This window comes from Cuculus canorus, chromosome 2 (genome assembly GCF_017976375.1).
Source record: "Cuculus canorus isolate bCucCan1 chromosome 2, bCucCan1.pri, whole genome shotgun sequence".
NCBI classification, from domain to species: domain Eukaryota; kingdom Metazoa; phylum Chordata; class Aves; order Cuculiformes; family Cuculidae; genus Cuculus; species Cuculus canorus.
In genome coordinates, this window is record NC_071402.1 from 122538706 (window position 1) to 122550324 (window position 11619).

The window sequence follows — 11619 nt, forward strand, 5'->3', positions numbered from 1 at the left end:
TTGTATTGCATGATGCTGGAAATGTCAAACAGTGTATTTATATATATATCATGTGTATATTATAGTGATAGGAACCAGAACAGATCTAGCTGGTTTTGTTGCCATTGTGATAATGTTGCTAGCTTGTGGAAGTTCTTATGGGAAAATTCTCTTTGTATAATTTTCATGGTGAATCACAGCCACTAGGTTTGGAAAATGATTAGGTGATGTAGACCTGCATTTGTCAGCATTGTAGTGATCAGTAATACCATAGCAACATTTAATTATTTAATTACCAGCATTCATTTCCACTTATACAAGGAGGGAATAAAAAAAAAATAAATGGCAGCAATACAAATAGTAAAGAAATATTCACAGCTGAGTCTAATTGTTGTTTGGTTTGAAATGAAAAGTGTGGTAGGGGCACAACACAGTGAAGTCCTTGTTTTTTCATAAAAAATATTTTTTAGGGTCCCCATTGATTTAAAGAAGCTGAAATACTGTAGGCTCGGAAATACTTGCAGAAAATTAAGCAAATGCCTGAACGTTGGCATATTTGTGAAGAGCTACTTAGTTGTCAAAATTAACTGATAGTCTGCTTTTTAAAAGTAATGAAGTATATGCATATTTACACATTCTTTTCATGGAGGAACACAGACAGCACCATCTTCCTGTGAATCGTTATTCGCTGCAAGAAGTTTCAAGTGTCATCACCAACTGATAAAGTTTCTCCAATGTTTTACAGTTCCATTTAAAGCCATCCTATAGGACTTTTAAATGAAAACAAGTTTATTTCTTCTATAGGGAATACGTTCCGTGCTTCCCATAAGCACTGGTGGTAAAGGTGCTTTATATACCCAAACTCATGTATACAATTTAAAAGAAACAACCTACCAAAAAAGAAGAGGCAGTGTAACAGCCAGTTCTTCATGCACACTATGTGCAAAAACCCAGGATCCATAAGCAGATACTTTTTTTTGCTCTTTCACAGATGGCTTGTTCTGTGACACTCATCACTGTTGCCGTACATGTTGTTGGTTAAGCCATTCTTGTGAGTTTTACTGTAAAATTTTCCCTCCAAATGTCTGTGAAGGACAAATAGTGATTAAATCAGTACCTCCGAGAGGTGGAAACCCTGAGGCCACATCAAAATTAGTCTTGGTGACCAATACCTGATGACTCGGATTAAACTATGCTTTTCTGAGAACCACACTGCAAAGCAACACAAAAGTGAAGGCTTTTCTTTCCTCCTTATTCTTCTGTCTAAAAGTTATAGAGAAAAAAAATGAGTTACAATGTGATGAACTGGCTGCCTTGTGATTCTTTCCCAGTAGCCAGAGAAAAACTTTTATCATCTGACCTTGCATATGGGTGGGGAGAGCTATGAAAAAGTGTGTATCACCTGTGGTAGAGACTGCATCCTGACTGCAAGAAGGTTGATGAAAGTAGAGCCCAGGCTCTAACCTGCCTCTTTCGGTTAATTCAGCTGGTTATTTTATGAAAAAAATCATACCCCTTCTCCCTTGTTTTGAAGAAAAAGGGGTTTGGTACAAAAATACTACGGAGGGATGCAAGTTGTTGTTAAATGATACAGCGGAGTTGACAGTGAAGAAATTTTCTATTTCCTCCTTCCAACTCCTCATTTCTCAGTTTGCCTCCTCTTTGTCGTACTGACTCAACTAGGTGTTGGGCTGTGAGATAAACCAGGTCCCTAAATGATGCAAGTGAAAATAACCCTTCTGACTGTCTTATGACTGAAGTATTACCCTTGCAGAGCTCTTGGAGACCTTTTAATGCTTATTTTATTTACAATAAATAAGACAAAAATGATTAATTGTCGTAAGAGAAAAATGATATAGATAAGCATTATAAAGTGGTGCATCATGCCTTTTTCAATTCATAGATTCTTTTTTACAGCCAGAGGTGACTAAACATTATGAAGATGATTTCAAGTTCATTGAGAACAAATAAATCAAATTTTGAGTGAGAAGTAAAAATTCACACCCTAAACTTACAACTATATTGGCAGGATACCTAAAAAAGGCAAGACTGCTTATTTTGAAAAGAGAAAGAAAATGAGAGCTAACTCTAACAACAAGAAAACCGGCAAGACCAAGTGTAAAGTAAATTTATCCTACTTATCTATTACTGCTGCTTGCTAAAACTGTCTCTAACTAGTTTAAATAGATTATTGAACAAAACTACTAAATAATAGAAATGAAAAAGTGTGCAGTTCATACCAGTGAAGCAAGGAACAAGAGAATAAGCAGATTACCTAATAATCAGTGTCTGTCTAAACGCTTTGCAGGATTAACTTTAAGAGCCAGTGCTCAATTTCATGCAGAAGAGAAGATGTAGAACATCATGGGGCAGTTCTTTCTATAAAATAGCAATGGCATTTTGGTTGCTCAATTATTTGTATAACATGCTACATTGTAATTCTGCTACTTTCACAAAATGCATATTGTGCCATTTATGCTAAAATGCCTTCTTAAGGAGTTGTCTGTAAAAGACAAGGCAATCAGATGTTAGCAGAAAAAATCGAGTTGGCCCTTATCAGACCTCTGATAGAAAGTGCTGTCTCAGAGTGGGTTTTAGCCCTTAACCTGAATGTTGCAACTTTCTGCTTTCAGTCCAGCACAGTTTCCTGGACTAGAGAGCACAGTTACAGAACGCTTATTCAAGGAAATTTCATTTTGATTTCTGCTGCTGAGGAAGCATCAGCATAATTTTCTCTATCTGCTTCTCCATTTATCTCACTTACTTGGACCACTTTCTGTCCTTTGCTTGAGCTGAAGCAACCTTTTGCAGGCACCATTCCAACCATCTCTTTCTTTCAGCTTTATCGTGATCAGATGGCGTTGTGTAGTACTAGCCTGTTTACGTTTTAGAGCTTCTCCTCCTGCACGGTAGGTAGCTGGGACTTCTTTGGCTGTGGAAAATTAGTGGCTGGAGAAGCTCCACTATTTTCTAGAGAAATTTTAGAAGAAGAATGGGAAATGCTTTTCCAGACAGAAAATAAGCCCTGATTTACTGAAGCCTTCTAGGTTGCAGGAAATTTTATAAGCCTACCAGAGCTAAAAGAGTAACAGAGAAGAGCTTATCTATGATGCAATATAGTAACTAAGGTGCTTCACTGTTTAAGATTATGACTGTTCATTCCTTCCAGGAACAGAAATATAACTTTTAAAAATGTTAGTGTCACTTGACAATCATTTATTGCTGAGCCCTAATAATCTTTACAGTGCCATTTTACTCTTGGCATATTCATTAGGGTCTTGTTCTCAGCCGTAACTTCTAAGACCTAATTTAACACGAACAAAATAATATTTAAATTGAAAAAAATTTGAACTGAGATTAGAGCACTTGTATCTTCTGCAAACTCTTTGCCTCAGTGCCAGGTAGTACAGTTCTCCTTCTGACGTGAATACGCACATGATTTTACTAATCTGTACGTGGCATGTATGTTGGCAGTATTTCTTTCCCACGTCCATACTTAACAAAAATCTTTACAAAATGCTAATATAATCTGAAACGTTAAGAAGGAAATACCAAATAAAGGGGTAATTTACAGGGTCTCAATTTTCATTTCAGTTTACTCTTGGACTTCATTTTTTTCAAATGTTTCACTTTAACACCTGTTATTTTAATCTGGATTCCAAGCCTTTTGAGGCCATTATTACAGTTTGATGAAAGGCAAGAGGACAGTGAAAGACTGGATTAAAATGAAGATTTACAACACCTTTTCCCTCATTAGTTACATCTATGTAATTATAGCAAAGCGCTGAGTGGGTACCTCTTTGCCATGCACCTGAAGCATTTTTTGCTTGACAGTGCACTGATAGTTTAGTAACACAGCCCCTACTGTGACTGACAGTTGGTTTGGACTAAATCACATAAAATTGAATAGGAGACAATGGCTATTGGCTATCTCAGCCAAAGTCTGTTTGGCAGAGTATATTAACCTTCATGAAGCTCTGCATTATTACACAGCTCCATGTGATGCTGCTATCTGCAGCACAAGTTTACTCTTAGCTTGGCTACTAAGAGTAGCCAAAGGCAGTGGTGTAGAAAAGCAGAGAATCACTGAAAAATTTTTCTTTAGCTGCAATGAAGGTTACATGTGTGCCAAACACATCAATATGGCAGATGACCTGACAGAACCTGTAGTTAAAACAATTCAGTTTTCTTATTAAAGTTGTTCCTGGGATAAAAGCTCAAACCTCAGCTCACTCAAAGAAAATTATTCTGGAGCATTGTTTCTATCTTTAACACCTTGGGAACGTGAAAAGAGTGAATTAATGCTGTTACTTCAACACTTTTATGTGTTTTATTTAGTATTTTCCAAGAGCCATTTCAATGCCATCTCAATCTGTAAATTACTGAAATGGGAAAGCATTTAAGTCTGCTGACTGGAAAAGGAGCAAATACGGTATTTCTATTGAAGAAGCCAAATCTGAAGGTGATCCAAGAAATTGCATTAATGTAAGCTTCAGCCCAGAATCACAGATGAGGCTAGTCATCAATCACCAGGGATAGATGAAAAAATAAAACAGGAGAGTGAGAAGATTTTGGATGGAAACATGATATAATCGTGCCATCTGACCTCCGCCAGCACAGCCCAGCGTTGACAGGAGCTCCTGCATGAGCTTTCCAAACCAAGTTTGTGCCTTCCCCAAGGGTGTCAGAACTACAAGGTTAGGGCTCCCAGCTGATCTGCTCAGATCCTAGGGAAAGCGAGGAGATTGTCATACCACCTATACAGGCATGCTTTACTCCAGGTATCTAGACCAGTTGCAATTCAAGCTAATTAAAATTATGAGCCCAGGATTCAATTACTTTGTTCAGAATTAAGCATCAAGCATTTGGAATAATTTAGGGTAGCCAAGATATCAGTCCAAGGGTGCCAGATATAACAGAGGCACTACAGGAGAACTTGTGCCTCTCTGCTGCAGCAGCTGCAGGCTGGGCAGTTGACACGAGGGTATCTCAAGTATCATTGGACTTCCATACATTCAGGCAACTGATCTGAGAGCCCAATTTCTCTGTATAGTCCACAGGAATATGTAGGCACCTGCATCAACTAGTTCAGGGTGCTGAAGTTAGTTAGACAACGTGATTACAGCACTCAGAAAGCCTTTACAGAGGCAAGCATCCTTGCAAATGCGCATCCTTTCCTCAGCATTAGTGATGCATCACCCCTGCCATCAAGACTAAGATGAGATTGAATCTACTTTTGGGGAATGGTGCAGTCCTTTTCCCTCTGCTATCACCTGCCCCTCCTCAGGAGGGAACTTTATTGAAGTGAGGCAATGACAAAACTTTGTCTGATGCTTGAGCCCGCAGCTTCAGAGTGTTTTAATCCAGGCTGGTGTCTCTCACCTCTTCTGCATGGCCTCTCTTCTCATGGCCATACAATTCAAACAGAGTGGAGGAGAGATTTATGCAGAGAGGCAGGGAAAATCCCACCCTTGAAAAAATGTTAGGATGGTGAAAAGGGTGATGAAAACAGCTGTTGTACATGGGTGCCTCTGGCAGGTTCAAATGTCTGATTTGAATGAGGAAAAATCAGGGCTTGCAGCATGGATTTCTGTCTTCCAGGTGAGTGTCCTAATAACCTCTAGGTTACTGGCTTCTCCTGAGTCACCTCAGAACCCTTGTTTCATCCTGATATAAAAAGGGAAATTTCTGAATTTTTGGCAGGATAGTAAAACCACCCAGCTACAGTCTCAAGGCATGCACCCTCTCTCCATGGGAGGTGAGGAATCATGCTCCACACTCTTCCCTCAGGTACTGGCCCCGCTCCATAGGCTGATAAGGAAGGATAATAGGTCTGTGGCCCCACCTCCTTCCTTTGCCTTTTTGACAACCTGATCCCCAAATCTGAGTGACAACAAAGGCTATAGTGCCGTAGTTCTTGGGCTGCCTGGGACACCCACATGGCAGCCTGTCAGGTCCTGTGTGGATGCCAGGGCTCGGCTGGGAGCAGATCCTCCACAACCCAAACAGCTTTGGAGACTCGAAAGCACTTGCTTTTGTTTCCAGCCACTGGCAGGATCGCTCTGCGTTACCTGAATTACTCAGGAGTCCAAAGTTTCCTTCCTAACCTGCCATTCTTCTCCTGCCTGATATGTCCCCATGGGTACAGCCTAAAACTCACCTGTTGGAGGGGTAGGAAAGAGGGGGAAATTAAACAGACATTGAGAATGCTCATGCAAAGCAGAAAGATAATGACTGCTCCAGCCAGTGCTGGCAATCACTGCACAAACTTCTCTGCACAGCGCTGCCAAGGTAGCTTGCTTCTGACTGCGACACACCTGCTTGCTTAGAGCTGTGCTTCTCCGTGCCAGGGCTGCCCACTGCACTGACTGCCTGTGACTGCACTGCTCCACGCTCCGAAAAAATACGTGCAGTGGAGAGTAATCAGACAACTCTGTTCACTCCAGTTTTACATGCAAAGGCCAGATTTGGACGTGTAGGTAGTAGTCCTGGAGTAGCAATCCACCGTTTCACATCCCGCGTGTATATATATGCTATACACCCAAACCAGGAAGGCACGCTTTCGTCCGCAGACTTGCAAAACATCCCTGAGCTCATTTTAGGAGAATTCATTGCTGCAAAATGTTTTTCAGTAGTTTATTTATTAAGCAACACATGTCAAATGATATCTGCAGAAAAAAAAATACTAAAAAAAATCCAAGCAAAAATAAAAGAACAATTATTTCTTGAAGATTCTGATTGCCTATAAACTATAACTCTGTTCATCTCTATGACAATTTATATTTTCATTTATGAAACCATTCCTGTTAATAACTTTCAATCTTTTTTTACTGGCGGAAGTAGGAATACACCAAGCAGGCGAATTATTTTAAACCATGTCTTGAAAACCTAGGGTTATGGCACGAGACACATTCACTACCACTGCTTTAGAGCACATGATAAGTTTACAATGGGGCCCTATTTCAAAAGGCAGGGGTTGGTTAGGGCAAAGCAACTTACCATGACTGCAGTTCCTAATGTAAAAGTGTCAGCGTGCTTGGTATATTCATAATGTGTTTATTCTCATTACAGTTTTCAGTTTGTCAGTGTTTTACTGGCATGCAACCACAGAGCATAGACTGCTATTGCTGGTTAACCTTGTTATTGCAGACAAGTTACAAGTCCTGACAAGAGTTTGATAACTGTGCCTACTTATTTTAAGCCATACATGAGGAAAGGGTAGGAGGTTCAAAGTAGGCTATGCTTTCCTGTGTGAGTCCCCATATGATCACTCAAAAGTTACTGTAAATATAAAAGCATAAGTGCCTGATTGCCATTTTGTCACTATGACATGAGACAAGAAGGTAATCAAAGAACAGAATCAAATATGAGGCTGAAGTTACAAAGGTGCAACACCCTGGAGCCTCAATCCTCTAAAGCAAATGTGTGGATTTAGTCACCTGTACAGGTGATTGTAGGATGGAGGATTCATTCACTTGCAAATAATCTTTCCTGGAATTTATATCCCAGAAGAAACAGTGACCAAACAGGTGAAGAGTGGAAATTACTATTTCTTATGGAAAAACTATGCTTTTCCCTTCCTCTTCCTCTTGACACGTTTACTGCCTATTCATCTGCCTCAGCCCCTTGTTGTATCTTCTTGTAGACTTTCATTATAGACTTGCTAGGTCAGAATAGTTTCTTTCCTATTAATTTAACAAAAACAAAGCAGGCCACAAAAGAAATATCCTCCAGCTTTTATCCTTGACTGAGGCCACAGTTCATTGCTGGAATATAAATATAATCTTAATACTTGACCAAATGTTCCACAGCAGTTTAATAATATATATATACAGTGGTGGACAAAAAAAGAAATTAAAAGTTTAGGTAGTTCCTAGATGCAATTTCACAGATTATGGTAAGTTAGTTAACACTCTTACAGCTTCTCAAAAAGAGACACTTAAATAAAATTATTTCGATATTCCGAGACATTGGTCGTGTGCTGTTCTTTAACAATGAGGCTCATGGACCAGCAGCCTTACAATTAAAAGATTTCCTATTTACTTTTTGTCATCTATATTAGAAAGCTACTAAAGACTGCCAAAAAAACCCATAAGAAAAGATTAACAAAAAGAAGGAAAAGTCATCCATCTTTAACAAACATCTGCCAGTGGCCATTTACATATCAATTCCGATTGTTGTCTTCCTGTGGAAAGAAGTGGTGCTGCCTTGTGTATACCTTTGGTTTGAGGAGAACTTCCTTATCATTAAGGTCCATGTTCATTAATGTCCTACAACATGAGCAGCCGATGTGAAAGAGAGGCAGAGCAGAGAGAGGCAGGATTCTGGTCCTGAACAGCACCTGACATGGCTTGAAAATCCTGCTTCTTCAGTCTAGGAACACACTGCCTCTGAAACGACACTGTCTTACAGATTGTTTTGTATCAATGGAGGCCCATTTTACCAGAAAGTTTAAAAAAAAAAAAAAAGGATAAAAAGAAGCAGCTAAACTCAGAGAGCTGTGGAGCTGCTGTAAAATTAAGAAAATGCTTTTCTCATTCATCTTTTAATGTTCCCTCAAATTAGATGGAGAGGAAAGATAGTTACTGGCTTCACCCTCACACTTCTCCACCCTATCATGTAACCACAGAAAAGACTGATTTATAACAACAGTAACTTTTGTACTATCAGACATCTACAAGTTTTTCAGTCTGCAATTTTAACTCACATGAATAGATACTGCAGACTTAACAGGCTTCAAAAAGTTAAAACCATTTTAATGAACTACTTCTAATGTGACTACACTTCTGAGAATGTGCAGTTCCTTCAAATGTATTTCCAAGTGAAATAATGCTTCTGAGATTTATTATAGCACATATATTTTTTCCTGAAAATACAGCATAATCATACTTTAATTATTCTTAAGTATTTGAAAGCTGGTTATTTTCTTCTTTGAAATCTGTTTTGACTCAAGCGTGATTTATAAAAAAAATTAAATGCAAAACTGTCCATTTCTGGATTTGTTATTTGCAGTTCTATGGATGTTCTGCATTAGGACACTCCACCTCAGACCAGAAATTTCCTATGTTATTTCACAAAACTTCAAGATGAAACACCTATTTTTCTGACAAAATGTTTATTTAGAAAAAGCTCCTCTTCTAAGTATAAGCTCCCTTGTGCCAATTTTGCCACCTTGGTGAATATTTATAGATGAATCACAAGTCTCTGACAGAAGCTTTGGATTGGGAGCCTGACTGAAGCACTGGTAGTATAACACATTACGTTTCACTTGCAGACCTTGTACCTGCCACTTTTATGGGAAAATCAAATGCTTTTAATTATTACATTCAATTTCTGTCCTATATTTCAAGCCACGTCTAAACTTTACTTCTTCAGGCTCATGATAATGTGTAAACAGAACGTTTCTTTATGAATCATACAGAGATGTCAGCACCATGGTTCTTGGGTAAAGTTCACACACTTGATAAACCTAAACCTTAAGGGACTTTTCGCTGGTTCTGTGAGAGTGAAATAGCACATTTAAATCGATTCTGTTTATATCCAGTGCACAAAAGAGACTTATTTTTATCCTCTGATACACCTCGGTATCAGGAGGTGAAACATCAAGCGTAATAAGGAATAGAGGGGGTCACAGACATTCCACCAAAACAAATATACATTATTGTACCTGAGATGCCATACCAGAGTTAATCCTATTTTTATCTCCATGGCTGACAGCCATAGGGACTATGGTGTTTCCATAGAACTGTGTTACATAGATGGTCAGTGTAACTGTCGTTGGGCCGGTAGATTTGCACGGCAACACACTCTTTTGGAAAAACATCAGCATTTAATTAAGATTAGTTGGTTGATTTTTATTTTTTTTTTAAAATGAAATGACGGGGAGAACTTAAGAACTGACATAAATAGTGGGAGGCCCACCTATTTCACTCCAGTCATTCCCCACTTTGAAAATGCAGGCCAAGTTTTCTTAGCCTCTTTCATCTCAGGATCAAAACGGGACTCAGACCGACAAGGTTGTCTCAAAGAGAAGAAAATAAATAATACAGTCTCAATTGCAATCCTTAGTCTTCAGCAGGCGAAGATCGTTTCGTATACACCAACTTCAATCCCCTCCATGCAACTGGAGAGCCAAAGATGCCAGGCTGATTGCTTTGTACATCTCTGCAAATGGATGTTGGAGACATGAATCTGAACCAACATTCCATTCATAATATCAGTCCCCTACAGTAGTGTAAGGAGTATGCTGGATGGAAAAGACCTTACCCTCAGTAATGCAAAGCAAAACCACAGCAGGTATTATCTTGTACCTCTGTTCATTACCTGGACTTTTAAGGTATCAGAATGATACATCTCCCTTACCTATAGCAAAACAAAAAGAAACAAGGTTTAAAACAAAGAAAAGCATTTTTTCTATTTTTTTTCCAGGTTTTGGATTTGGAAAGATGTGGCAGAGAAGCCCTAAAGTTAGGGCAAAACACGACAAGGAAAACATGGCAGACATGGACAGTGAAATTGAGTGTACGTACCCTCAGCGAGTTTGCCAACATCACTAAGCTGTGTGGTGTGGTTGATATGCTGGAGGGGAGGAATGCCATCCAGAGGGAGGAATGCCATCCAGAGGAATCTGGACAGGCTTGAGAGGTAGGCCTGTGCTAGCTTCATGAAGTTCAACAAGGTCAAGTGCAAGGTCCTGCACCTGGGTCAGGGCAATTCCAAATGCAATTACAGGCTGGGCAGAGAATCAATTGAGAGTAGCCCTGAGGAGAAAGACCTGTGGGTGCTGGTGGGATAAGAAGCTCAACATGAGCTAGCAAAGTGTGCTTGCAGTCCAGAAAGCCAACTGTATCCTGGGCTGCATCAAAAGAAGTGTAACCAACAGGTCAAGGGAGGTAGTTCTGCCTTTCTGCTCTTGTGAGACCTCACGTAGAGTACTGTGTTTAGTTCTGGAGCCCTCAGCACAGGAAGGACATAGATCTGTTAGAGTGAGTCCAGAGGAAGGCCACAGAGATGATCAGAGGGCTGGACCACCTCCTCTGTAAGGACACACTGAGAGAGCTGAGGTTGTCCAGCCTGGAGAAGAGAAAGCTCCAGGGAGACATAGCAACCTTCCAGTACTTGAAGGAGGCCTTTATCAGGAAGTGCAGTGATAAGGTGAGGGGTAATGGCTTTAAGATGAAAGAGAGTCGATTTAGATTACACATTAGGAAGAAATTTTTTTACTTTGAGGGTGGTGAGGCTCCGGAACAGGCTGCCCGGGGAAGTTGTGGATGCCCCATCCCTGGAGGTGTTCAAGACCAGGCTGGATGAGGCTATGAACAACCTGTTCTTATGGCAAGGGGGTTGGAACTGGATAATCTCTGAGGTCCTTCCAACCCAAACCATTCTATGATTCTATGAAATAATGGCTATATAATTAACATTCTTGCTTTTGCAGTGGCAACGACTGATGGACTGAGGGCAGGCTCCTCATAATCAGGTGAGGCATATAGGACACAACAGAGCAGGGTTTGAGTGGACAGTAATACAAGTGTTATAGAGTAATAAAGGGAGTTATATTCCCATCAGTGTGCAACCTGCTGACATGGCTTTAAACAGCACTACCCTTACTTAAAATGTGTTAAAACACAGTAATTAGCT